Source organism: Anabrus simplex, chromosome 7 (assembly GCF_040414725.1).
Source record: "Anabrus simplex isolate iqAnaSimp1 chromosome 7, ASM4041472v1, whole genome shotgun sequence".
Classification (NCBI taxonomy): domain Eukaryota; kingdom Metazoa; phylum Arthropoda; class Insecta; order Orthoptera; family Tettigoniidae; genus Anabrus; species Anabrus simplex.
The window spans coordinates 207,700,974-207,727,113 of record NC_090271.1 but is presented as its reverse complement, the minus strand read 5'-3'; positions in this window follow the sequence as shown (position 1 = coordinate 207,727,113).

Sequence of the window (26,140 nt, the reverse complement as noted above, 5' to 3'; positions counted from 1 at the left end):
ATTGAATCCACAAACTTGAGCTCAGAAGACCAGTTCTCGTACCTTTAAGCAACTCATCCGGAACGTAAAACCGATTTCAAATAGGAATACGGATAAGGGAAAACTTTTATTACCTGTATTAGCTTTACGTCCCATTACCTACGTTTATCGTTTTTGGGGACGCCGAGATACCAAAAAAATTGACCCGTAGGAGTTCTTTCCGTGCTAATAACTTAGCGGGTAAGAGACTGGCGTGACCGAGCAAGTGGTCGCGCGGTTTGAGTCACGTAGCTATCAGCTTGCATTCAGGAGAGAGTGGATTTGAAGGTGGCTTTCTGTGGTTTCCCATTTTCACACCAAGCAAATGATGGGCCTCTTCCTTAATTAAGGCCGCGGTTGCTTCCTTCCCACTCCTAGCCATTTCCTATCCCAACGTCGCCATAAAACCTATCTGTGTTGGAGCGAAGTAAAGCAAATCGTAAGGAATCGTTTGAAAAAAACAGGCTGGCGTACATGCGCATATTCAAATACTATCAGATCGAGCGGTTTTCGAACCTGCCAAGTCAGATTCAGGAAGTCTGAATCACTCAGCCCGGCTTTTCCTTAATTTCGATTTGTGATAGAATTGCACTTTTGTACGGCAAGGATTGCGTATTGAACTCCTAGCATCTCTTCGTTCTAGTATGCTCCCTTCCCTTTCTATTTCAACCTGATAATTTCATGTTTATAATAAAAATAGTTTTACCCCGTCGTTAAGAGGACTGCCAATTATCCTGAGCATGATTACATTTTTCTCGAATCTTCATATTGTTCCTGAGATCCTTAGGCACGTAGGTTGGCATGTCTCTGACTGTCGTGACGTACTCGTTTCCTGGTTGTCCGTGACCCTTTAATCTTCTATTGCTTTATTAATTTTATCCCCTCCTTTTGATACAAAAACCAAAAGTGCATTCAAGTGTTCAACGGCCCGAAAACGTTGTGGGGATGATTTCCATCGACTTTTGTACTTAATCATTCACCCAATGGCAACTGATACTCCTCTTTTCTTTATTGCATCTAAAAAGGTAGAGAATGAAATAGTTTGAAAACGATATTATAAATTCGTTTTGTTATGACCTATCTTCATGTAAAACTAACTGCAAAAGAGATACATCGAGATATGTTTTGTCACCTGACTCCCCGCCACTCTCCCACCATCGTCCTCACTGTAGTCTCTCCTGCTGAATTGTTTGTGCAACTTATAGGTAATATTCTATTCCCTCTTGTCCTAAATGTAAATACCAAGTTTTAGTAAAATGCACCTGTCAGTTTTCCCATGATACTGTAACAAACATACAAGCCAACAAGCAGCAAGTGTTAATCTAAACCCTACACACACCGAGCTCGATAGCTGCAGTCGCTTAAGTGCGGCCAGTATCCAGTATTCGGGAGATAGTAGGTTCGAACCCCACTATCGGTAGCCCTGAAAATGGTTTTCCATGGTTTCCCATTTTCACACCAGGCAAATGCTGGGGCTGTACCTTAATTAAGGCCACGGCCGCTTCCTTCCCACTCCTAGCCCTTTCCTGTCCCATCGTCGCCATAAGACCTATCTGTGTCGGTGCGACGTAAAGCAACTAGCAAAAAAAATAACCTATACACTGTAGGTCATTATTTTTCCACTCCGACATACAACCCAAGTTTCATTTTGATATTTAATATTACAGACAAAAATAACATTTTATATATACAGTGTTAATACAAAGTAGTATTACCCTCCGTATACGAAGACACTTCACTGCTAATAAGTTACTTTCGTACCACTGCGTAAGTCTACTTAATGTACGGTATAGATGCTGTTTTCAAACTTCCACTATCCCGGACTGAACTGTAATCCTTCTCGCAGCCTGCCGCTGACCCTATGAGCCGTCACTCTAATCCTCTTGCCGGCAGTCCTTCAGTCAGGGATGAGCAGAGCTTCTGCCTTGAATAAGACGCAAAATGTCAGCTCGTTCTTAATGGGTTCTCGAGGTCTTTAACGTTAACCTTATCGCTTCTGTAAATGGAGGTTATTCATGAAACATTTAACGATTTAACTAACTGTATTCACCCACACAATTGACTATGCCTGAAATATTGACAAGGGTGTTATATTCTAAGCAGCCAAGTCAGTTAATTTGCACTCCGTTTTGCGAGTGTAATAGATATACCTACCAAAATCTGGCGCTAATTCCACTATAAGTAAAACTGTGTTTGGGAGAAGGGTCTATTACTGCTATTTTTAATTTTACTTTAAACGAATTTCAAGGGAAATTAATTTTAGTGATCTTTTATTGATGTCAGCTTTACAGGGGAACGTCTATCGGAATATGCAGGTATTTAAAAAGCTCATAGGATCAGTATGCCGAAACTATTGCGTTTCAGGTGTAGTAAAAAATTAACTGCATAAGAGTTAAACATGGTCAGATATCCCTTAAAGATCCAAAATATCAGCATAATATAATAGCAGCTTTGGTGAAATAATATACATACCCCAGATTGTCTATGCTTTTTAAATAGTGATGGAGAAATGTTTTAAAATAACTTAAAATAATAGGTGTACTTTCTAAAAGTATAAATCAAATTGCTTATATACTGTATGGATCGTACAGTTCTAAACTTGCTTTCAGGGAATGGTGGGCTCGAGCTCCACCATCGGTAGCCCTTAAGATGGTTTCTGTGGTTTCCTATTTTCACTTCACTCAAATGACGAGACTATACCTTAACTGAGGGCATGGCCAGAGGTTTTTCAGTCTTGAACCTCTCACTTCCAAATGTCGACGAAAACCCTAAGACACTTGTGCGACATTTAACATACATACACACCGAGCACGATAGCTGCAGTCGCTTAAGTGAGGGCAGTATCCAGTATTCGGGAGATAGTGGGTTCGAACCCTACTGTCGGCAGCCTTGAAGATGGTTTTCCGTGGTTTCCCATTTTTACACCAGGCAAATGCTGGGGCTGTACCTTAATTAAGGCCACGGCCGCTTCATTCCCAGTCCTATCCCATTCCTGTCCCATCGTCGCCATAAGACCTATCTGTGTCGGTGCGACGTAAAAGAACATAAGTTACATGCATACATAAGTCGTCTTTATGGACTGCTCTGCCTTTCAGCATTAAGTCTTGCAAGCCTCTTTCAACGTACTAGCACCTTTAAAATCGTCTATTTTGAACTAGCTCTGTGTTCTCCTTTAGTACCACATCGCTTATCAGTAAATCGTAGAAAACTAAGTGTAACCGTCTGCTTCTCCTACCCTCCATGGTAGAGTCCATTATTCTTCTAGGTAACTACTTGTTCTATTGAGTTCATCTCATATCGCTCAACCACCTAAGCCGGTTAAAATACACAGCTTCAGCCATCGAGCTTATTCGTAACTTCTCTTTATCTCTTCATTCAACGAACCTTCGTATCATTGATCCGACCACTGAGCGAGTTGCTGTCCGGTTAGGGTCGCACAGCTGATAGCTTGCATTCGGCAGATGGTGGGTTCGATTCCCACCATCGGCAGATCTGGATATGGTTTTCCATGGTTTCTCATTTTCACACCAGGAAAATGCTAGGCAGTGCCTTAATTAAGGCCACGGACGATACCTTCCCAGTTCTAATCCTTTCGCACCTCTTTGTATCAGCAATCATTCTCACTACATTCATGTCTGTTACTTTCTGCTTATGAATAAGACGTCCTGAGTTCACCCATATTTCATTCCCGTGCATCAAAGTCGCTCTCAAAACAGGATAACTTCGTCTATGAACACACCTCCTCCTTCTTACAGAGTACCACTGATCGCAACTACGAGGTAACTGAATTAGCTTTCCTATACTGTAATTCGATCTCCAGTTTTACAAATTAATTTTCCCTACGTGGGTTTCTTCTCAGCTGACCTCACTTTATTCTTGCAAATGTCAAAGTTCACACCATTCCCTTGCTTTTCATTTCAAACTCAAAGATTACAAAGTTTCGACACTGTTATCAAGACCAAGTCGTTGGCATAGGTGCATTGCGGACATTTCCCCCTCTGCTGAATCAATTTCTGCCATTTCATACATTTCAATACAACTTCGAGCAATAAGCCTTATCTAACTTCTCACAATGAGGAAAGCAACAGGAAACTATCTCGCTCCTTATTTGCCTAGTGCGCCTCTTCAGTGATACCAAGGCCATCTATGACAGCTGATGGTAGAGCTGTTGAGGATCGCACTTCTCACAGTGCATTGAACTAAGAACTCACCCTACTATCTTCCACATGTTAAATGAGTAACGACTGACGCAAAGAAATTTACATCTCGGAGATCTTGTCCAGCTGAAGTATACGTTTTCGGCGCAAATACTCCTCATTTCAGCAACATTTCAGTGAAAGATAAAACAGCTAGTTTACTTTGATACGTGGTTGCTAGACTGCGCTTATTCGCTATCAAGGTACGTTTTCTCATCACCTTTGACATTATATAGTTGCCTTAAGTTTCATGTGTAGAGCAAGAATGAGTTCGCGCCTGGAATCTTCCCGTCAGCGAACGAGAGACAATTTATGTGCTGCAGGAATCTCGCCCTCGTAAAGGCAGCTAATCGAACGCCACGGCAGTGTGAGCCTGCTTGAGGCGTGCTCATGACTAGGAAGCTAGCACCTCGCGTTCCACTAACTGCCTCGAGGTGGGACCCTTGTCTTCATTGCGACCACTCTTCTCATGCGACAGACTGGCAGCCCTGTTAATGAGGGTTTGTCGCGCTGAATGGCGCACGGATAAGTTCGGATAGTAGTGTATATTATATTACTTAAACTCTACTTACAAGTTGATGATAATAATAATAATAATAATAATAATAATAATAATAATAATAATGCGCTGAGCCTTGCCTGAATTTGGATGTTTCCAACTTATTCAGAGGTATAGAATTCGGTGTTTCAACATTATAACGTCCTTGAAAAACTGAGTAGGCCTGTCTCATTCCTTCTGAGCCGAAGGGGACCTCTGATCTGGCTGCCGGAGTTGACTTACGGAAGGGTGGCCTCAGTACGTTCTCGTACCTTCTCCACCCAACACCACAAGGTCTACCATCTGCAGTAAATGCTAATCATACCAGTTACTGCTCACGCGGTAGAGCGCCTGTGCCTTCTGAGCTCAAATTGCCGGGTTCGATCTACGTAGGCTCAGTCCCGTGGTATTTTGAAGGTGCTCACACACATCAGCCTCGTGTCGGTAGATTTACCGGAACGTTAAACGTTAAAGGACTCTTGCGGTACAAAATTCCAGCACATCGGCGGCTCCGGAAATCGTAGAAGTAATTAGCGGGATGTACATTATTATTATTATTATTATTATTATTATTATTATTATTCAGAGGTATAGAATTCGGTGTTTCAACATTGTAACGTCCTTGCCAAAGTGAATACGGTATCTCATGCCTTCTAATACGAAGGCAACGGGTTCGATTCCGGCTCACACCAGTTATTAGAGAAGCTTCGTGCCAGTAGTTTTACTGGTCCATAAAATACCTCGTGTGGGACAAAATTCCAGCACCCCGGCGTCTCTGAAAACTGTAGGAAGACAGTCATTGTGTCTAAAACAAATAACATATAGTAGATACGTCCATGATGATGATGATGATGATGATGATGATGATATACTCGTTTAACTCTGAAAATCATTACTATACTTAGTTTGTAATTTATTATAATATTCTAACCCACATAATCATGTAACATAGTTCTAGCCGCTATGACAGTCACGACACTATTAAACAGAGATCGTAAGATTTCTTAGCGTAACATCAAAGGATAGAGGTGATTGAATATATGAACAGATTATGCTCTACGTACTGTAGTCTGACTCCTGGGCTGAATGGTCCGTATCGAGATCTTTGCCTCAGAGGGTTCTGGGTTTTATCCCAGTCCGGGTTGAGGATTTTAATCGCGTCTGATTAATTTCTCTAAATCGGAGACTAAGTGTTCATATTCTCCCAAACTCACTCCTCTTCATCTACACACAGCACATCACACTACCAACCGACTCTGAAACACGCAATAGTGAACACATTCTTTCATGAACAGTCAGTGTCAGGAAGGGCAACCAGCCGTAAAACAGGGCCAATCCTCTTGTTTTATACATTTCGAACCGGAGATCCCACTGATATGTGAGAAAATCAGTAGAAGAGAAAGTTGATTATTATGCATTACGGAGATCTACAATGGATCAATGAATAATGGATGGTTTGCCAACTGAATGAAACGAGGTGTTGTCGATGGTTTAAATAGATATTTAATTGCTGATTCGCTTGTCATAAATATACCCACTTCTGCTAGTATATTGTCCATGTAACAATTAATCGTATTTATTATTTGACAATATACGATTCACAGAAGCGACGAAAAAATCTTCGTATGTGTTGCTAAATAAAAAAAGATATAGCGAGAATTCGTGACCTTCCACTGCTCCAGATGAAGAAACGCCTTTCCTATTTCTCTTAGCTGACAGTTTTAGTTCCATAGACGCTATTCTAAATGACCAACCGTTTCAAACCCGGAAAACACTTGAAATGCAACAGCTTCACTGCCCATTAACTAGCCAGCGCGCCTCGACAAGTTAAGATTGTTGTAAGAGATCTTCTGTAAACAGGAACAATTAATCTTCTTCTTCTTCTTCTTCTTCTTCTTCTTCTTCTTCTTCTTCTTCTTCTTCTTCTTTTCCTGCCGCTTTTTCCCACACCTGCGTCGCACATGTGGATTTGGTCCTGTTTTACGTCCGGATGCCCTTCCTGACGCCAACCCTATATAGAGGGATATAATCACTATTGCTTGTGTCTATGGGCGTTGGTAGTGTGGTAAAACAGGAACAGTTAATACTGAGTGAGAAAGTTTATTTTATATTAAGCTCTGCTGTAGGGTTGACAGTTCGAAAGAATAAATTCCCTTGGCATACACAATGGCTATATAGCCTGCGTACTTTCTAAATAGCTTTGTTTGTCTCATTGAACTCATAAAAGTTTCTGGATAGTTAGAATAAAGTAAATACTTAAAGTCCATTGGTTCTCCTTTATGTCTTTTCCTATTTGTTTTACGTCGCATCAAGAGAGGCAGATCTTATGGCAGCGATGAGATAGGACAGAATTAGGAATGAGAAGAAAGAGATTATGGCCTAAAGCAAGGTACCTACACCTTTTACTGTGTTTTGAAAATGCGCCAAAAATCGAAATTTACTTAAAATGCGAAATGTATACTAAAATGGAAAACCACAGAAAACTATCTTCGGGCCGTCAGCACTGGGGTTCGAGCCCACTATTTCCCGAATACAAGCTCATAGCTACATGATTCAAATCGCGCAGGCAGCTTGTTCGGTACTCCTTAATTCTATCTTACATATTGCCAGTGCTCTGGATTAGGACTCTCCAACTGGTGGTCCGCGGGCCCTAATCAGAATAATTTGTGGCCCAAGATCCATTAGAAAATATTTTAATGTTTAGTTGTCTAGTAACTCCATTGGACTTAATTTACATTTTACTAAGTAAGTATTTTTTATTCATGGTGAAGTTAGGGATCAAGGCCCTGACTTAAACCTAAGCACAACATTATAATGTAATAGAAATAGTAAAACTTACAGCAGACTATAAAAAAATTAAAAATTAAAAACTAAATAACATATTAGACAGTAATCCAAACAGAGTGCCTGTATGTTTCAGACTGCGTAGGATTAACAACTAAAACGGAGGAAAGAAAGATTTTCAGAAAAATTCTCGGACCAAAAAATTGTACTAATACATGCCGTTTCCGCAGTGACGAAGAAGTATATTAAACATGCAGCAGCAGGATTTCAGATACCATAACCGAGCTCGATAGCTTCAGTCGCTTAAGTGCGGCCAGTATCCAGTATTCGGGAAATAGTAGGTTCGAACCCCACTGTCGGCAGCCCTGAAGATGGTTTTCCGTGGTTTCCCATTTTCACACCAAGCACACCACGACCGCTTCCTTCCCATTCCTAGCCCTTCCCTGTCCCATCGTCGCCATAAGACCTATCTGTGTCGGTGCGATGTAAAGCAACTAGCAGATACCATATGCAGACATTCTTTGGACATATTTTAAGAATTCCCGACGACGGTCTCGCTAAGAAAACGTGTAAACATTTTAATACTCCCAAAGGGAAATGCAACTCTTACAGTATGACAAATTGTTTGTGAACACCAAGAAGGATCTGCAAGAAATGAACATCGTTGCTCAAGATACCCCCAACAGGACCACTTTCAGAAACAGCGACCGAGAAGAAACATCGTACGGCTAAAAAGAATGAAGCAGTAAGCAAGAGATTGAAGGAACCTACTGGCACAAAATAAAACTGAAATCATGAAGAGTTATTTAAGTGATCGCTAGTTGGCCAAAATCAATAATAATAATAATAATAATAATAATAATAATAATAATAATAATAATAATAATAATATTAATAATAATAATAATAATAGAATGAAATTTATAAATAATAGCAAATACATTTCTTATTTTTAGGGAAATACGTTCATTCATACACTCATTCACACTTCACTCGTCATACAAGTCAGTCAGAAGCATTCAGCAAGCCATCTTAAGTTTCCTACGAGAATGCAAATCTCTAATGTCGGCAGGGAGGATATATCACAGGCTTGTAAGCCCTGGAGTGACTGAGAGATGTGGTTAAAGAGGAGCCAGATCGTGTATCGTGGTTATGGTAGGAGGAGAGGTAATTACATTTTGATGAAATGTAGTTCGGTACACCTAATTTAGAACTTGATGCAGGAGGGACAATATGTGGAGACTGCGACGCTTGTGCACACCAAGCCATGACTGCTCCCTATAGTAAGGTGAAATGTGAGGATCATATCGCAGTGTTAAATATAAATCAAATACAGGTGTTTAAACTTCGTTCGATTAACTTATTACTGTCTTGAGTATTGTCCGTAAGTACAGTGTTGATATAGTCTAGAACAGGTAAGATTACGGGGTTGTACCAGTAGTGAAAAATGAATGATTGCATTGAGTACATCTGTATGTTTGCAGGTTTATTTACATCCCGATTTGTCATTAGTAGGATTGGCGATTTTTCTCAATTATATTACGCGAAATTCTCCTAAATGCTTTCACTTTTGTATTTTTATTTCTCATGGCATGTAAACCGCATATAACTGTTTTGAAGATTCGATAAAAAGCGAAATTTCCATAAAATGCCAGGTAGGTGTATACTTCAATGCGATATAAATATGAAACCAACTATTTTTTCGAATAAATCTTTTTATTCCTTATTCTTCTTTTGGAAAAGAACCGTGATGATTGTGCACCTGAATTCCACAAGCATATCTACAATGCATTTGTGTATTTGTCCTACCAAGAATAATGCTAGAATTATAGTGACTAGAATTCTTTCTTTCTTTCTTTCTTTCTTTCTTTCTTTCTTTCTTTCTTTCTTTCTTTCTTTCTTAATCTGTTTACCATCCAGCGTTGGTTTTTCCCTCGGACTCCTCTACCATCTCAAGGGAAGTGCACTGGAACATGAGTCTTTGGGTCGGGGGATACAACCGGGAAGGAGGACTACTACCTCACCCAGGCGGCCTCACCTGCTATGCTGAACAGGGGCCTTGTGGGGGGGAGGGATATTGAAAGGGACAGACAAAGAAGAGGGAAGGAGGTGGCTGTGACCATAAGTTAGGCACCATCCCGGCATTTACTTGAAAGATAAGTGGGAAACCACAGAAAATCACTTCTAGGATAGCTGAGGTGGGAGTCAAACCACCCTTTACTTATTTGACCTCCCAAGGCTGAGTGGACCCGGTTCCAGCCCTCATACCACTTTTCAAATTTCGTGGCAGAGCCAGGAATTGAACCGAGGCCTCCGGGGGTGGCAGCTAATCACACTAACCACTACACCATAATCGCTAAAAAGTCCTAAATGTAAAAATTAAAATGCTTAGTTTCTGATTTCAAAACACTAAACATCACTACCCCGACCATTGGGCCACAGAAGGAGCGATATCGTCACTGGTTTCTTACATTACAGCCACAGTTCAAATCTCGGCCAGTGCATATGGGAATTTTGAAATCTCTATGGTACGGATGCCACGTAACTGACGGGCCCGTGGCTATGGTCACAGTATCAGTGGCTCTGCTGATGGGATGTTCCAGGCTCCTTACGCGAGACAACAACAACAGCAACAACAGCAGTAGCTCATATTACTCGATCACTGTAGTAATGAACACTGGGAGCTCTCCTGGAATATTTTCTACCCTTAGTTGTACTATTGTTGATTTTATGTCCCACTAACTATGTTTATGGTTTTCGGAGACTCTTAGATGCCTGAATTTTGTTCCGAAGGAGTTCTCGTAATGTACTTGCCGTTAAATCTACTGACGCGCGACTGGCGTATTTGAGCCCCTTCAAATCAGACCAGAATGAGCCAAGATCAAACCCACATATTTATACTCTACCGTATGAGCCACACAGCCCGGTTGTAGCATTGATTTGTGCTCTTGCTACAGTATTGTGAAACATACCGGTATGGGATCACATCAAGTGCACTGTATATCAGCCAATCCATGAGCCACGCCTCCTCTGTTGTTGTGCTATCGACAGCGCTCGAAGGCAACATCTCTCTCGCCATGCACACAGTTTCTCTTGTTGATCTTGCGCTTGTGGTGTGGTCTTTCAAAAACTTTCCGCTTGATGAATACTGCATGAATGAGCAGGGCCTCCCTAAGTTTACGAAAGAGAAATTTGTTGTGTATTGTGTAAGAAACTTTTCAGATGGAGAATCAAGACGTTGTTCCTTGCAGCTCGAGTTCTTATTTTTTCAACAGCATTCAATTTGTGTAGAATGAATGGAATTTAACTGCTGAAGTATATTTCATGTTGTAGCAGTGGATTTTCACATACTTGCACTGATATAATATGTCAAGTAGGAATTGTGCAAGGCAGAGTAGCCTAAAATGCAAACATTGTGTTGAAACGGAACAGCTCTGCGCTTGTTTTATCTCTAATTTTTTCACACTCGTCTAAAGCTCCTGTTGGAATTGTTAACTAACAGGTTGGGCAGTAACACAGACTGCTGATCCGACAAGTACGCACAGTTAAGGGCACGAATGTACAACCATTATTTTACGCAGAGGGCCGATGACCTTCGATGTTAGGCCCCTTAAAACAACAAGCATCATCATTTTACGCAGAAAAAAAAAGAATTCATTAAATAGTTTCTTATGACATGTTTCAAACATTGAACTAATAATAAGGTATTGACCTACCTAACTGATCACCTGTGTGTACAATTGCAGTATTAATGTGATAACTAGGTACCGGATCTTTATGCACTAAAACCGATACAAATATGCGTGTAATTATGCACTAAAATGTAGAAAATATGCTCTAAAATTGAAAAATATGCGCTTACGATTAAGCCAATTTTATTAACTCACTTTATACATGTATCATTCACTGCAGAAAGAAGCATCACAATAGGTAAATGTAAGTTTTGCAATGTTTTTGGAGACAAATTTCATCTAGTGTCTGTCAGAATAAGTTTATGGCCGAGAATGACCTTTCTATATCAACTGAAGTGATGGGACAACATTTCTGCACTGACACCTAAGATTCCGAACATTCATCTGGCAAAGATACCATGATTCCATTCAAGTACTGACTAATTGCTTGAATTATCTTTAGTCCTGGGATATTTTGGTTTACACAATATTTCTTCAGGAATGACTATAGAACTGGATTGCCACGAAATGTTGCTGCATACTGAAGTCTTACAAAGATAGGCTGAAGTGGAGGACTCGGTTTTACATGCATTGGAAGTAGTATGTTGTTCTTCTTTCCCTCCTTCGCCGTAATATGTTCGGTCGTTTTTGCATGTTGTTCAAGTTGAATTCCTTTTTTACATTTCACTTCCTTCAAGCAGACTTCACAATAGACGACAAAGTCATCAGTTGAATAATCACTCTTACCTGACACTCACTGATTTAACGAATGCATTCTACTCATCTTCTCTTTAGGCATTTTGAGTGAAGAATATGCATATTAAGAATAAAGTAACACATTAACTGAAGAAACTCCTCTTAAAAATAAACCACGATTGCCCAGATGGTGAAAGCAATGTCCCACCCCATCCCTTTCTTGAAATAACCAGGCAGCGTGCTTGCGTAAAATACTGTTATCTCGTTATCTGTTACTCAAAAAGATGATTACAAGGGATGTCCAACACGCAGGCGAAACGAATTTTGTTCTAGCTGTTTAAAAGTATACCTAATTTCAAACACATATGCTGAAATGTGTTCAGAATATGCAACAAATCCAATAAACGCACCAATAATATGTATTTGCATATGCGCTTATGCATTTTAAAAATATCCGATCCCTAGTCATGATACTGAACATCAATCAGCTTCTTACTGCACTCTCACACCAATCCGACTGATCTGTAACTTTTAGAATGTTAAGAAGGAAGCCATACTTCTTAGTGTCGACTCAGTTAAAGTAACATTAAATGTATCTTATAGTGTTATATTTAGTGTTCAACAGACTGAAAAGAGTTCAAATTACATTACTCGTAGAATGGAAAAATAATCAATTGTATGTCTTGTGATTATATTTTGGCAAAATTTTCGTTCCAATAATTGAACTACTTTTTTCTGAATTGTTGATGGAGATTTAACTCTCACTTCCTGGATTTTTCAAGCACCCACCCACTCATCTAAAGAATTTACATTTCCCGCCCGTTTATCTGGATATATTTACTGTGTGGAAGGTTTAATTAGGCCCGAGTGTACTGTAAGCTTTAGAAAGCAGTGAAACTTTAGCATCCTCATCCTTCTATAATCGATATGCCAATGTAGTGTTTTCAATTTTTTGAAATGTTACGAAATGCGTTTGCTTCATATAATTTGATTGAAATGTTCGTGCCTCTGCAGTTTCATTCTGCTTATTTGTGCCAGGTTCCTCACTTTCATATTTTATATTCGTCCTCTCTTAGTCAATTGCCGTTTTCTTCCAACTTCGACGGTATTAGCTTTGCGACGTCAGGTGTCTTTTATTTTCACGCACTTCGTGACCACTCTTTCTTTCACCTACACCGTCATTCTTCGAAGGATCGGACCTCTTCGTGAATAGTGTTACGACATAATGGTTTTCCACTTGGCACTTCCTCTTCAAACAGTCTTTACCATGCGTTATCTCTTCTGGTATGGGCTAGAATGAATTTCTTACATTATTGGACCTGTCTCAGTCCCAGTCTTGGATTTGACAACACGAAAGTGACTGGGGTATGAGCAAAGCTAGTAATGTCATTACTTTTGCAGCCAGTTCCTGTTGTGAATGGTGTGTAAGTGCAGCTCACAGAGTCAGGCAGTGTACGTATTTCAGTAGGCTTGACAGACTGATACATGTATTACTAGTATCCAGCTCTGAGGAAAGCAACCGGAAACTAAAGCTCTCCTCATTTTCCTAGTAAACCTCTTAAGTGAAGCCTTGCTTATCCATCACAACCGATGGTGGAGCTATTGAGGATCCACCCAGCATTCGCATCCTTTCGCAACGATGAAGTTCAAATGGTGCTAATGTGTGAAAGTTATTTTCAATCGTGGCGGTAATGTAAGTGTTGACTCTCCGTTAAATATCCTCCACATTCGAGAAGAGTGTCATTCATCGTCTGTTGACGGGCTGAGTGTCTCAGACGGTTGAGACGCTGGCCTTCTGACCCCAGCGTGGCAGGTTCGATCTTGGATCAGTCCGGTAGTATTTCAAGGTGCTCAAATACGCCAGCCTCGTGTCGGTGAATTTCCTGGCATGTTAAACAACTCCTTCGGGACAAACTTCCGTTAACTCAGCGTCTTCGAAAACAGCAAAAGTAGTTAGTGGGACGTAGACCCAGTAACATTATTATTATCATGGTCTTTTGTACTGCTAAAGCACCAAGCTTCTACTGTATGTACTTCATAGAGGAAATTTTCTTCATGTAATTCCCTTTCCATCAAAATGGTTGAATTCATATGTCTTCTGGTTGGAAACTGCACGAAGAGGATGAAGTATGAACCAGACGGGAGAGAGAGAGAGAGACGGAGTTGAGTTTTAAGAGCTCAGGGTTTCCTTGAATTAAGTATGAAGTTATAAAGATGGGGAAATATTTCATGCTAAGATCTACAATCTGAGCAAGGAAGCAGCATAGGGAGCAGATTAAGAAAGCAATTAAGCTAAAATAGAGGCTAACGTGTGCAATATCTCGGCAAGCCAAAGCTCTCAGCGAACGTCACTCGTCTGCCAGAAAGATTTATTCGCTCTCACGTACTCTCGCCATCGATCTCCCCGTGATGGATATCAGAATCTGAAAAGCTCTTCAAAAGAAAATACCTTTTTTTATTCCTTCCCCTTCTGCTTCAAGACTCGAGAATTTATCATGCAATACCTTATATCTTACACAACTCACCGGCGTTTCCCACTGTCTTCAGCTGAAGTAGTTTAAGAAAGACTGATATTTCCTTATAAACAATTATTTGATGTAACATGTTTTCCAATTATTAGACAAATAAAGCTGCCTGATTACCATTAATATTCCGAAAACACTTTCAGTCCATTCTTAGAATATTTGCTAAAACGGCACGGTATATACTCGCATGAGCAATTGAATTAGAAATACCTGGCCGGTAACGTGTAGCACCCCCTTTCGCCTTGATGACGGCGAGACACTGACTACACAAGACGCTGGAAGCGATTGGCAGCCATATTGATCCATGATCGCTGCACAGCTCTCATAAACCACGAAAATTTATCGGAGCAAGGCCCAGGGCACACACATCCCTCTCGAGAGCATCCCGGTTGTTCTGAATGGAATTAAGATCGGGGCAACTCGGTGGCCAGACAAGTACCTTCACATCCGTGGAGTACTCATTGAACCAGCCAGCCTCAATTCAGGAGCGATGGGATGGAGCATTGTCTTGATGTGGGCATATGTGCTGGAAGCAAATAATGGGGTGAACATGATCTGTCAGCATGTTTCTGTAACGTTCGTCCGCGAGGGACTTTGTCAGATGTACCAGGGGTCCCATTTCGCCCCACGTGAACAGTCCCTGTACGAGGATACCACCACCACTGATCTGAAGTGTACCCTGCTGAAAGAAGGATCTATTTCCTCGTGTGGTTGACGACACACTCGTACCTAACCATCAGCGTGTACCAGCTGTTACCTCGAATCCTCTGACCAGTCGACCTTTATCCATGCGTTGAGCGTCCAATGATGGTGTTCCTTGCCTGTATCACTCCGTACGCCTTGTGACAAGTGTTGAGCAGTGGAACCCTTGTGGAAAGCTTGCTTCTGTATCCCATGGCGAGGAGATGGTTCTGGATGATGTGGCTGCTCACACGTCGTTATTGTCCATCAGTGAATCGAGTGATCTGCTGCACTATGGCCGTCTATCCGTTCTTACGAGTAGAGTTAACTGACGGCGACCCCGGTCATCAACACGTCGTACACCACGACAGTTGACCGTGGCGGCGGTAATTTTTCCCCGAATCTACTTACTATCAATATAAGCTACACTTGATATGGTACACCTTGGAAACCCCGACGCCTGCATGACTTCAGAGATGGAGAGACCCCATACGTATGGCGCCAACAATCTGGCCGCGATCAAATGCGCTGAGGTTTCGTGTCTTATGCGTCCTGAAGTCAACTGTTACTCTTACAGCCTGAACGAGGACTGACATCCTTGCTGTTAAATGCCACGCCCTTCTTTCACATTCGATGGACTGAGAACAGCGCCCTTTTACCACTACTGCAGCTATCTCTCATGAGTGTATTTATGTCTTCTTCTGGTGCTATGTCCTCACAGAAGGATGGTAGCCATCAATGAGTAATCTTTACTATTTTGTTTCCTACGTCAGACTATCCGTTTCATGGATATCGAACCACTCTGAGGTTCCGCTACGTGTAGGTAGTGTCTAAAAATTTAGATGTAAAATTGAATTGTAAATATAATCGTTTATAAGTAATAGTTGATCATATGGAACTGTAATTTCAACACAGAATCATAGAACGATACTTTCAGCAGTAGTGTTCAGGAGTTTCTTCTCTGTATACGTCTTCTGTACGACCTCCGAAACTTCTTTTTAATCGTAGCCTGGACGTCACGTAGCAGATCTCTTAACACTGAACGTGCGATTTTTGCATCGATCAAAATATTTTTCATGGAATTACGAAACGCATTCTTCATTAATACTGTTAATCTCGTGGTCAACTATAGCTTGATCTAATGCATCTCTCTAATATTATATTGTTGGATCTGATGTATAGATGTTCTTCTAACCCAATTTTAAATGCTACAATGTCTTCAAAACTTCGGTCTTGTGTCTACAGGTTCATTTATTACCCTAGAATGGTCTCTTTTTTCCCCCTCAAGTTTGAAGTCTTCGGGATTCGGTGACGTTCTAAAGATCGATACAACTAGTTGGCTGAATGGAAATCGCAGCGGCCTTCAGTTCAGAGAGCCCCGGTTTCTATTTCCAGTCGATCCTGGGACTTTTCCGCGTCTGAGTAATTCCTATAGCTCTGGAACTAATTGTGTGTTCAAAATGTAACCATTTACCTGAAAAAATATAATGTCTAGAGGATCAGTTTATTACAAAGAGTACTTGCTCAATTGTTTGATTAAAAAGCATCTTGCCACTTAGTTTCTCTTAAAAAGTACCGTACTTCGGCCACTTTTTCGTATATTTTTTAAATTAAAATGTGAAATATTTCCTCTAATTTTCTGAAAAATTTAATATAAGTTCTGCCATGTTTGTTCTTCATTTCTAAATATGAACATAATTATAATTGTTATTCAGTAATGAATTATGATTTTCTTCGATATAGTGTTACTTCGGCCTCTGTGAATGTTTTTTTTTAAACCTGCAGAACGCCCAGTATCAACAATCACAAACACAAACAGAAGTATAGTGATCAAATTCCCATTTTTCACAAAGAATGGACTATTTTATTTAGCCTAAGCGTACAAGCATTTTATGATATTACAAATTACGTGTTGCATTGCGTAGTTATTTGTAATGGTAAAAAAGATAATAAATAAAAAGTACGAAAATCATAAAGCCCAATAGCATGGAGAGAAAAGGAGATCGGAAAAGAAGCAATCTTGTAGACTGTTCTCATAATACACCGTCTTCTAAATTAGAAAATATCTGGGCCGTCAATCAAGTTCTTAATTGCGCATCGTCTGTGTCATCTGATATCCGTCTATTTATCATTGAAAATAGGAACAAGCTTTCCTCTCCCTGTCGGGATAAACTTCCCCGTTTATTGTTATTGTAGCTTTATTAATCTCTTCTAAAGCATTCTTGAAGTAAACAGGATTGTAATTACAATACCCGCGGCCGCGTAATGTTTTCCCGTACGTTCTGGGCTTGGCCGAAGTTACCCCGGAAGAGGACAACTTTTATCACAAAACTATTTCCTGAAAAACCTATTTGAATAAAATGCATCAAATTAGGTTGATCAGTTACCAGACGTACTTACATTTTGACCCCATAAACCTTTGAAATGGAGAATAGAATGCTGGGTGCTGGAGAACAGTTTGTTTTCTGCTGTTACCAAACAAGACAATAGTCGGGGCTGCGAAAAAAATTGATTGACTCAAAAATGAGCCTGCCAATGTTCTTTGGACTACCGAGCGTTGATAGAGCATTCTATTGTACATGCATTTTAGTTGTTGCAAGTGGTTCATCTTTTTCCGTATAGGAGGCAGGAGAAAATAAGTGTTGCTATTCGTCAGTGGCCGAAGTTACCCTGTATGGCCGAAGTTACCCCGTTTGACGGTACCTATTTACTTCACTAATCAATAATGTCTAGACGGTAATAATTCTTCGAAGAAATTATTCGTTTACTTTACAAAAATGAGTCTCTGTCAATAAGTATCTCCTGCTTAGGCAAAATTATATGTAGATGATCAGCTACTTTCAGAAAGTACCCACTGAACTGACATACAATAATGTTTGAAGATTAGTTGATTTCAAAAAGAATACGTATCTTCTTGCCTACGCAAACTAATGTCTTGACAATCATTCTCTTGACAAAGCGCACGTTTTATAACTTAAGTTTGATCCTTTAAAAGTATTTCCACATTATATCCATGCATCTGGAATCGATTCTCTCAGTCTTGTGCGTTAGTGATGGCGGAGTTGCTCTCTCCTTTGTATGGCCCAGCTGGCGTGGTCGTTACGTGAAGACAATAGACCATATCTTCTGCAGACATCACATGCAAGGTGTCCCGCTTCTATTCTCTCTCTCTTCCTCGTCATTAATCTGAATAACAATTCATTTAGAAAGTACTGTTGGGCCGACACAAAACCACAGTCCTTTACCTCTTCAATACAAAGTGTTGTATTAACCACATGAGTTATTGTTCTTTTGTGCCTTAATGGGTGTTCACTCTTATTAATTTAGAATAAGGATTATTATATACCGCAAATATTGCTCTACTAATTGTACCGTAATCGATCTGAAGTGAAATGAATGTATTGTAGAAGTGATAGTTTTTACAATAAATCGAGATAATCACGCATCTGTTTCTTAACATTTCCTTTATCAGCAAATCATGAGCTACATCTGTCACGCAATTATTGGTGGAAAAATGTTAACTTCACTCTTAGATAGTTCTCACCAATTGACATCGCCAGATATTTTTTTATGAAAAGAGTGAATTATTTCTAGCCTTGAATAAGAGTAAATTATTTCAGACACGATCTAAGTCTCTAAGACGTAGATAATTGAAAAGAATTAACTCTCATCATTAAACTGTAAGACTGTATTGCTAATATTCTGGGAGTTTGTCTAAATTGTGAACTTTTATTGGAACCAGCATCATCATAAAGCCATTTTATTCATCCCTAGTGCATTGAAGGATCAGGGCTTGTATAAAGAGGTACATGATCCATGCTCCGATAGGCAGGCTGACATCATCGCCATTCACCCACATTCTCCCCGTGGATACATTGTAGATCCCATCATCAGATTCGAGACTCTTGAAGCACAGTCTGAAGAAGTTCACTTCCTCGTAAATGTTATCGAGATAACGCCATTTCGAGCCTGTGACTGCATTTGGTAGAAGCCAGAGTGACCATCCCTAAGTTCTTCGCTGATTTTTAAAAAGACACGGTCTCACTATAGCTTTTATTGCACCAGTTCCTTTAATTGCACTCAGATATTCCAGAACCATGCGTATGGACCCAGGGGCGTGAGAAGAAATTATTTTCGGGGGAGGGGTACTTAATTTTAAAATTTGAGGACTTCTACAAAATAATATTGTGCGCATATTGTGAAATTAGAAACACTCAATTAAAATTTTCAAAATAACGCAGTTATTTAATTAAGACACATTTGTATTCATGTTGATTACAATTGCAAAGGTCTCCTGGGTTTTTCGCCAGCTCATGGATTATATTTTCTACTGAATCAATGTTTACTTTGTGTATATACAAAAGAGCTAACACATTCAATCTTTTAAATATTTCAGCACCTGGCGAGTTGGCCGTGCGGTTAGGAGCGCGCAGCTGTGAGCTCGCATCCGGGAGATAGTGGGTTCGAACCCCAACGTCGGCAGCCCTGAAAATGGTTTTCCATGGTTTTCCCATTTTCACACCAGGCAAACGCTGGGGCTGTACCTTAATTAAGGCCACGGCCGTTTCCTTCCCATTCCTAGGCCTTTCCTGTCCCATCGTCGCCATAAGACCTATCTGTGTCGGTGCGACGTAAAGAAACTAGCAAAAATATTTCAGTGATAAAAAAGAGCGTTCTAGTGTGGCAGTGGTTACTAGTAAGACAGCCAACAGTTTCAATACTCTATGTATTATTGGGAAAATATCACTGTCGCAAAATTTTAAGTGCAGAAATGAAGTCCATTGGTTCAGGATGATTGCTTTTAGAAAAAAACTGGTATATAATTAGTTATATTTATTAATGGAAGCATCAACACATTGTTGGCAAATACGCAGTTCAAATTAAAAGCAAAACAATGAGCTACCTAAAATCTTCATTTACATGGTTGTCACAATTAATCAGTAAATTTCAAAATTTAGTGGTGGGGGGATTTATCTCCCCAATTTTCCCCTCTGCGTACGCCCTGGTGTGGATCCGACTGGGAATCAAACCCGCCTCTGAACTGAAGGTCTTCTGACCCCAACTTGGCAGGTTCAATCCTGGTTCAGTCCGGTGATATATGAAGGTGCTCAAATACGTCAGCTTCGTGTCCGTAGATTTACTGGCACCTGAAAGAACTCCTGCGGGACGAAATTCCGGCACCTTGGCGACTCCGACAACTGTAAAATAAGTAGTTGGTTGGACGTAAAGCCAAATAACATTAACATTTATTATTGAACTGACGGACATTACGCTGACCACTCAGCCAAGAATCCAGATTATTATTAATAATAATTATTAATAATATGTGGTTGCTTCTAATTACTGTGTTATATTAATCCAAAGTAATATTTAATTATCATGCAATTTTAGTTTCTTTTATTATTGGACATCAAAACATAGCTTTAGACACGTTCAAAGTAATAGCATTAGTAGTTACGTCTTCCCAAACAAGGAATGAACTGTGAAACTGTTGTTCTATAGCTCCTGCCGGTCTTGCAAATTTAGCCAGAGTAATGAGAATAAAGTTCGGAAGTAAAGAATAAAAAAATAAAGATGTTGGTGGGCTCGAGTGACGTTAGTACATATAGTACATATTACGTAATCAGCTTATTTCACGTTACGCTTCATAATTCAGCGAGGCGAGGTGAAGTGTGTCAGGTCCAGTGCCACGGGTGAGCTAATTGGCTCCTGGAGATACTGCTCCTAGCTTAATGTTGAAACTAATAGGACATTTTCTGCGCTACAGCTTGCCGCATAATGTACGGACTTGTGGTATTCAGTGCCCAAGAGAACCTGTGTTAACCTATACGTTATCTAACCTGGTGTACGTGAAGCGAGAGAGATATACAAAACGATATCAAAAAAAGGAGCGCTTCCAGCTCTTTCACACTTCTTATGCTATTGGTAAAAGGGTAGCGTATCTCTTACCAGGAGACTATGAGTTCGATTTGCCAATCGTCCATCATTGTAATTATGTTACGCTACATGTAAGGGAATATTATACGTAAATTTGATATGAATTTTTATGCAATTTCTTTAAATCGATCACTACTCGATATTTATTTTTGTTTCTTGTTTTTATGTTTTCTAGTTATTTTTCTTTCGTTACTGTGAAATACATTTTGACACAAATATGTCTTATGTCTGGGGGCCATCTGAAATTAGCGATGCAAAATATGTGATTTGATGTTACCTAGCAACCGTGCAGGCTGTGGTGTGAAGTATTGATGGATGGCCATGCCTGAGAGACACGTGTTGAAAGCTCTTTTATCAAAGAGACCTCATCTCTTCATACTCTAGATAACTGGAATTTCATTCATGGTAGTTTCACTGGACCCGAATCAGTTTCCCCATTTCGATGCACTCAATCCAACACTTGTCGACTCCAAATTCTATACAGATGTCCCTCGAAAATTATTCGTTAGATGCAAATACATATTTCATTTATTCAAAGGCATATTTATGATCATATTATTTTCCCAAATGGAAATTTGACATTTTTGTTTCGGTATAACATCTTGTTTCCATGATTTTGTCTCGGTTTTTTCGTTGCTGTTGTGCAGTTTGCTTGAATTTAATTTCGTTATTTCACCACTTTTAGCAGCCATTGACAGTGAGATATCTTCCAGTTTCAATGCATTTAACAATAATGATGATAGTGAGGACTGGAATAGGGTTTATCAACTATTTGATATAGGAAGCAGTGGATCAGGTCAAGAAAATCAAGCAATTTGACTGCGGCCACATAACATTCCAGTATCCGCAGGCCATCCGATTAGGGCCTTGATGGGGTGTTTGGGCCATAGATTTAGTTATGGTTTTACTAATAATAATGCTATGAATTTTACGGTTTTCGGAGTCACTGAGGTACAGGAATTTTGTCTCGCAAGAGTTCGTTTTTCTTGCTATCGGTAAATGTATCAACACAAGGCTGGCGTATTTGAGTACTTCCAAATATCACCAGACTGAGCCAAGAGCTAACTTGCCAACTTACGCCAGTGCTTCTAGATCCTCAGCCACACGCCCTCGCAATTTTGTTTACATGTTATCAGCTTTGATGTTTCTATCCTACACTAGATGCGTTTAAAATTTACATAGCTATTGCAACCTATGCCCCTTTTTTAAGCTGGTTTCTATTTTTTCCTGCCGGGCTGAGTGGCTCAGACGGTTAAGGCGCTGGCCTTCTAACCCCAACTTGGCAGGTTCGATCCTGGCTCAGCCCGGTGGTATTTGAAGGTGCTCAAATACGACAGCCCCGTGTCGGTAGATTTACTGGCACGTAAAAGAACTCCTGCGGGACTAAATTCCGGCACCTCGGCGTCTCCGAAGACCTTAAAAAGTAGTTAGTGGGACGTTAAACAAATAACATTATTATTATTATTATTATTATTCTATTTTCTCTCAGTCTCCCTCTTTCTGTCTACCCTCCCATTTCGCCTCTTACCGAGTAATCCCTGAATGTTAAAGGTGTGTCCGATTCTTTATCAAAAACAAATTGTAATTATCAATCAAGTGAATTAAATATAGATAAAACGTAATCAAAGAGGCTGCATAGTCGGGCCGATAAAGACGTGCTTTTGCATCCGGGAGATAATGGGTTCAAATCCCACTGTCGGTAGCACTGAAGATGGTTTTTCGTGGTTTCCCATTTTCACACCAGGCATATGCTGGGTCTGTACCTTAATTAAGGCCATGGCCGCTTCCTTCCAACTCCTAGCCTTTTCCTATCCCATCGTCGCCGTAAGACCTATCTGTCTCCGTGCGACGTAAAGCCAATAGCAAAGAAAAACAAAATGTAATAATAATAATAATAATAATAATAATAATAATAATAATAATAATAATAATAATAATAATAATAATCATAATGACCGTATGGCCTCCACTACCGTGTTACATTTTGATTTGATACTCTAATGGTTATAGCATCCGCCATGCCAACTTGCTACGGGCCGAGCTCGTCACCCATCGCCCCACCCCGACAGCGCCAATCGCGAGCAACACTTAAGCGCTGGGCCGGCCCTTCTCTCTTCTATCCGTGGTCGTGCCGCATGGGACGACGAAAATTACTCGACTATTTATCTGGAGCCTTCCATCTCGCGAGGTTCCTGGATCCATCGAGCATCCGGACGATTCTAGAAGGGCCAGCGCAGGTATATAAGAGAGGAACGACCTGCCTGCAGATATAATAATAATAATAATAATAATAATAATAATAATAATAATAATAATAATAATGGTATTGATTTGATTTTACGTTTGACTAACTACTTTTCGGTTGGTTTTTTTTTTTTTTTTTTTTTAAGACCATGGTGACGGAAATTTTCTCCTGCAATTCTTTAACGGGTAGGTAAATCTACCGACATCAGACTGGGGTATTGTAGTACCTTCAAGTACCACCATACTGAGCCGAGATAGGATTCGCCACTTCGGGCTCAGTAAACCAGCACTCAACCGTCTGAGCCATTCAACCCGTCTATTCTTCTTCTTTGTATTATTATAATCTATACATTAAAAAAAAAAATATGAAAACTTAAGTCAGTCAGTCCGGCTATTCTATCCGGTCTATTTCCTTCATTCTTTTTTTTAACTGAAAGGTATTCATGCACAGATTTGTCATCACTTAACTTCCGCCTTCCTCAAATTATTTGATTTTTTCAATTTTTTGTATCTTTGAAGCAATCATAGCCTTGGTTCTAATTGAGGTACTGATTTCGTTTTATCCTAAGAACACTCAGTGGATCAAGCTCTTTCATTTCAGCTTTTAACCATTCAAATCGGTTGATTCTGAGGAATGTTATGAGTGCACATTCAATTTTACGTCTCATTTCTTAAACAGTGTTTTCTCATTGAAGCAATCATATCTTTCGTTATAATTGAGGTATGCAGTTCATTTTTGTCTAAAACCACTCAGTGGATCAAGCTCTTTCGTTTGAGGTAATAACTATTTAAATTGGTAGATTCTGAGAAAAGTTATGAGTACATTTGACTCCATGACGAAGATCATTGAAGGACTTTCTAACAGTTCGGCGCGTAGTGTTGGTCCAAGGAATATGTAAATTTCTTTGTTTGATGTATTTTTAAGTGTTTTCGTGACATAATATTACATTCTATTACCGCAGCAGATCATGTGCTTTATTTCATTAACTCGAAACTTTGCAAATACATCCGTGAGGATAGTAACGAACAACACCATACTTTGTACATTGCGGGTGGAGCCAGCAGGAAACTGCTGGTAATAATTATTATTCTGCCTCCGCTCATCCCTCACTCTGGTGGTTCCTAGGTAAGAACTGGCTCTCACGTGTGAATTTGTATGTTTTGTAAGGTTTTCCTGACTCGCTGACTAACTTTACAAACATATTAAACTGGATTTTAACTTGAAAAATCTGAATATCTGCATTTAACATGGAAATTATGAAAATTAACATTTATTAAATAAAATACACACTCGTCGAACCTTGTACTCACACTTACTAGTTACCTGCTTACTTACACATACGTTATTTGAAGGGCGCCAGCTGTCACTCAGTACAGCAATAATAGAATGAGACTCTTGACCATCTCTAGGGTGTGGGGTAATAAGCTTACTTTTGACAACATACCATATAAGTTCTGGGAAAAGGAGATTGGCGTTCGGTTTCCCCATTAATTTTGAGGTTAAGATATTTTACTGTCAAAGAAATGAAACTATTAATTCGTTTGATAGAACAATATATATTCTTTAAATAATATATCAAAAAATAGTGAGTCTTGTTGCGATAAAACAGATGAGAATATGAAATTATGACATTGCAACTGACAGAAACTAGGCATGAATTTGAATTCTTCTTGACCGGACATTTAACAATTTATACGAAATATTTCCCTCACTGATTCACTTGACTGTACCTTTAACACTTTGAGTGTAATTACGACGTAATCCATTGCTCTGGTGTTTACTGTAGATGTGTCACGCCTAACGTGGTGATACATCCTTGCGACTGCTTCTTCTCCATATCATCTGACTTCTTTGTAAGTCAATATGGTATGACCTCTTGGCAGGTCCAGGGTTGCCCTCTCTGACTCCTTGGTAAGCCTTGCGTCCGCGTCTTCCACTAAGTGACGGACCAACCATTTGGTCTCACTCTCTCAATGACCAATATTGGCTCACTGAGTCTTCACCATCTCTCGTTCACACTGGTTGACTGACCACCTGGCCTCTTGATCTAGTAGACTACTTCACTGTACTGCATCCGTATAAGTAATGACTGACGCTACAATATGGAGCTACCTTATATAGACGTAGGTTGACACAGCTACGTAATCTCCAGAAATAACAATGACATACTCCCACCTACGCGACAGATATTACACACAGTGGTGAAATAGCCCCGCGGCGATCGACTCCGTGCGCGCATATCTAAATAAATACGATGACATAGCCATGGAGTAGCGATGACTTGGCAGAATCGCCATTAGTATCGCAATATAACAACGTCACTTCTAATCTCTGATATATACAACAATTCTCACTGTACAGGTATTGAGTGTTATACTACACATACGTATATATGTATACATCTAAGTGCAATCTTGCAAGCAACAGGCAATTGCAAAATTGAATAAAACGGATAATTACAATAATAGTACAATATCACAGATAACATAATAATAATACTGACATAATAATAATAATAATAATAATAATAATAATAATAATAATAATAAAATACAGATAAAATCATATAATAATAAAAATACAGATATCATCTTGTAACGGGATTTGAACCGTTACAATTCGCCTCCCTCATAAATAAATCGAAGAACAAAGAATCGATTGATTTATGAACAAAATTATATATATATATATATAACACTGACACAGATAAACATTTTAAATGAGTATACAACAATAATTTTCTTTTTCAGCATCCATACATTTTATAATACATCACATATATGAGAATTCTTCTCGCACATTGTCATCGCAGATAACTGTCCAGTGTCCCATTCTCATACAATTCACAA